Below are 3,861 nucleotides of genomic sequence, written 5' to 3'. Positions count from 1 at the left end.
GGGGGAGGGGAGACAGGGGAGGCGGCTGGGGAAGGGGGTGGGCGGCATCTTGCCCGACTCGCCGAACGCTGAATTCCAGGACACGTGCAGCCCGGGAGGCTGCCGAGAGGATTAGCCGTCAAAAGCCGGCCAAGGCTCTTAAACAAATAAACCCGGAGACGCGAACGGAACCCGCCGGGGTGCGTCGCACAAGCCGGTGATCAAGTGCCACGTTGTACGCTGCCCGCGGCTCTCCACTCAGAGATGACAAGGTCCGCGGGCCTGCGGCTGGGCGGTGGCTGCCAGTCTCGGGCTCCGGGCACCTGCCCGGGTGGCCCCTTCCAGCCAGGCCCTGGGAAACACGTTGGCCCCCGAGGGACCGTCCCCGTGGTTGAGGCACACCCACTCCAAGCAGCAGCCCTGCCTTTTGGGGGAGACGAGAACACGCGAGGTTGCCGGAGAGGTGGTGAGCCTCCTTCCCTGGAGGCATGCAAGAATCTCCAGGCGAGTCACACATCACACGGCCACCCACTCTCTTCCCATCACCTGCTGCGGCCATGCGCTGACCAGGCCCTGCCCCGTGAGGCCCAGAGTCTGGAGGAGACGGAGATAACACAGACGGGTCAATCAGCATAGCAGGACCTGAGTGGGGCCCAGAGGAGACCCCAGGAGGCTGATGAAGGGACCGCCTAGGAAGGGTGGCCAAGAAGGCAGCTCCGGGGCATGGGACACCCAGGCCAAGGCAGGGCAGGGAGCGACCCCGTGAAGGGGAGGAAAGCGAACTTCGGGCAGGGGGCACGGCACGTGCAAAGGCCCTGAGGTGGGAAGGAGACAGGCGTGGCTGGGGCTCGGACAATGAGACAGCACTGACGGGGAGGGCGGGGGCCCGATGGTAGGCTCGAGGCCTTGTGCGTCAAGGTAAGGGTCTGGGCACCGTGGAAGGGGCCCTGCCAGTGACAGGCAGCATGGACGGATCGAGGCCAACCTGGCCGCTGTGTGGAGAGGTGATGGGGGGAGGGGGACGCAGGAGTCCACGGAGGCCGGCGTGGCTGGGGCAAGCGGCACGGCAGCCAACCCGGGAGGCGCCTCGAGGTCGAGTGGAGAGGCCACAGGAGACAAGCAACGAAGAGGAGCAGGGGGTCAGAGGGGACCAAGGCTCCTGACTTAACATCCCAGTGTTCTGTCGGGCTGGCCAGAGCGGCGCTCGAGACCAGGTGGTTCAACGTGCAGCTGACACGTCTCCAGCTGGAGACAGGGCCCCTGGGTCGTCGCCTGGGTCAACTTCAGGGCAGGGGATGACTCCCCTAGGGGTGCGAAGGAACCGAAGAGGCCATCCTACCCGCAGCGGTCAGAGGGAGGAAGAGGAGAGGCTGAAGGAGGAGGCATGGACCGCCAGCCCAGGGTGGGGGAGGCCCAGCTGGCCCAGGGATGCCACCCTCACCTGGTGAGACTTCCTCCCAGAAGTGCCCAGAGGGTCAGTGCCTTCCACGCCACTACATGGGGACGTCGCCCTTGGGAAGGCGCAGGGGTGGACGCGGCCGGGGACACCCTCGGAGGCTGGGCCTGCCGGCACTGGAGAACCCAGGCCCGACCCGCTCCAGGGCCCTGGGACTCTGCCACCCGCTGCAGAGGAGAGCCGGGCCGAGCGCGCACAGCTTTCACGCCGGCAAGCCCCAGGCCAGGCCCGGCCATAGGACCTCGGTCAGGTCACACCCCGCCCCGGCCTCAGCCCATCCGTGGCGCCCGAGAAAGGACCTGGCCTGCAGAGAGGGCCAGGCAGGGCCGGCAAGTCCTCCCGAGGAGGGACTGCTGCGTGCGGAGGCCTGCCGAACCCGGCGTCCCCGGTCCCTGCGTTCCGAGTGACCGCGGCAGGGCCAGACACCGTCCACCCTGTGAGCGGCGCAGCCCCGAGGCCCCATGCAAAGGCAGGCAGTGGGCCAGGGCCAGATTCAAGGTCACGGGACCCGGACCCTGTTCAGCCCTCCCGCCTGCACGCGCGGTCTCCCCTCCCTCCGGGCCTCAGCTCCTGCACATGTGCCCCTGGCCCCCGGGTCTCCGAGCCGTGCACCCGCCCCTGCTCTGCCCAAGCTCTCTCTGTCCCTCCCCATCTTTGCAGGGAGCACCCACAGCTCCGCACCAAAGCACCTCCTCCAGGGAGCCTCCTTGACCTCACCAGACGAGACAGACTTGGGAGCAAGAGTGATGATGGCATCTGAAATAGCGCGCTGCCTGGTGATGGCACACCGGGAGCTGGGTGTGCGCCCCCGTGCCCTGCCACGGCTCTCCACAGGTGCTGCGTCGCTCCCATTTCACCGCGGGCAATTCTGTGATGTGCCCAAGGTCCACGTTGGGGTGCGCTCCAGGTGTCCCATGGCCCCACCCCTGACCCCACACTCCAGCCTTCTCCCTCTCTGAGCTGCGTCTGCACTTGGCCATGGTCATCGGACTCCTCCTCTCCCCGCCCTCCCTGACTCCCCGGGGGTCTGCCAGGCGTGAGGTCACCGACGGGGTCTGCTTCAGAGCCGTACCCTTGTCGCCGGGCCAAGCCAGCCAGGCACACAGAAAGTCGTCCTAAACATGGACGCCATCAGAATGCCTTGAAGTCCACCCCCAACCGCTGACCCTGGGCCCTGGAGCCTCACTCTGGTAGTGTCTGCACATGGCGGAGTGGGGTGAGGGTGGCCGCCACCCGCCAGCCAAGCTGCAGCGGGCAGGGCTCTGTCTCTCAGACCCGCAGCAAGGCCCAAGACACGCCAGCCCCAAGCCACAAGCCCCAAGCGGACAGGCCACCACGAGGGAGCAGCCGGCCCCTGGCAGATGGCAGTCCCCTTCCCAGGACCCGGGCGGCACTGGGCTCGCCTCCCCTCTGAGCCCCTCGGTCTCAATGCAAGTCTGACCCCCTCCCCCTCCCCCTGCTATGGTTTGAATGTGTCCCCTCCGAAGCTCAGGTGTTGTCAGTGTGATGGCATCAGGAGGGGCCCCTGACAGGTGACTAGAGCAGGGGGCTTGTCCCCTGGAGCATGCGATTAAGGTCTTTAGGAGAAAGGCTCCGTCCCTCTTTCTGTCCGCCTGCTGCCGTGTGAACACACGGCATCCCCCTTCCCTCCGGAGGACGCAGCCCTCACCAGACCACCGAACCTGCGGGCGCCTGGGTCTTGAACCCTCAGCCTCCAAAACCATGAGAAACGCATTTCCGGCCTTTGCAAAGGATCCTGTCTCGGCTGTCTCATGGTAGCGGCACAAAATAGACGAAGACGCCTCTAAAAACCGTTCAGGGGCCCCTAGGCATGGCACGGCACGATCCCACATGACGCTTCCCCGACTGGGACCCCCAGAACCCCGGTGTGCCGGGGCCTGGGGAGCTCTCTTTCGAAATCCTCTTGGGGAGCTCTCTTTCGAAATCCTCTTGGGATTTCACAGCGTGAAGTCTGAGCCCGCGGGCAAAACGCCCACGGCCGCTGATCGCCCGTCCCTGCCACCCGCTGAGTCTCGGGGTCATTCTTGCCCCCAGGCCCCCCGGGCCAGCTGCTCGGAGTGACTCACCCCCAGGACACGGTGCACCGTGCCCAGCCCAGCTCACCCACGCTGGCTCAGGCCAGTCCCTGTTCCCGGGACACTTTTCCCTGCTGTGGCCGGACACGCATCCTCACCCTCACGGTTCACCCGCTGGAGGCTTCCCGGCCATGCCGGGTGGCCGGTGCTCCCCGTGGCGCTCCCACGGCTCCACAGGGCCATCCCGGCAGCCGCTGCGTCCCTGCGGCAAGCAGAGGGCACACCGGAGCCTGCCGCCTCCCCCGGTGGCCGGGCCCAGCACGTCCAACCACAGGCACCAGGACCACGAAGGGACGGCAGGGCTCCCGGTCCCCGCCTCCACGCACCGGG

Source organism: Carlito syrichta, unplaced genomic scaffold (assembly GCF_000164805.1).
Source record: "Carlito syrichta isolate Samal-C Ts95f unplaced genomic scaffold, Tarsius_syrichta-2.0.1 Scaffold107946, whole genome shotgun sequence".
NCBI lineage: Eukaryota > Metazoa > Chordata > Mammalia > Primates > Tarsiidae > Carlito > Carlito syrichta.
The sequence above is the reverse complement of the archived record's forward strand: the minus strand, read 5'-3'. Positions refer to the sequence as shown.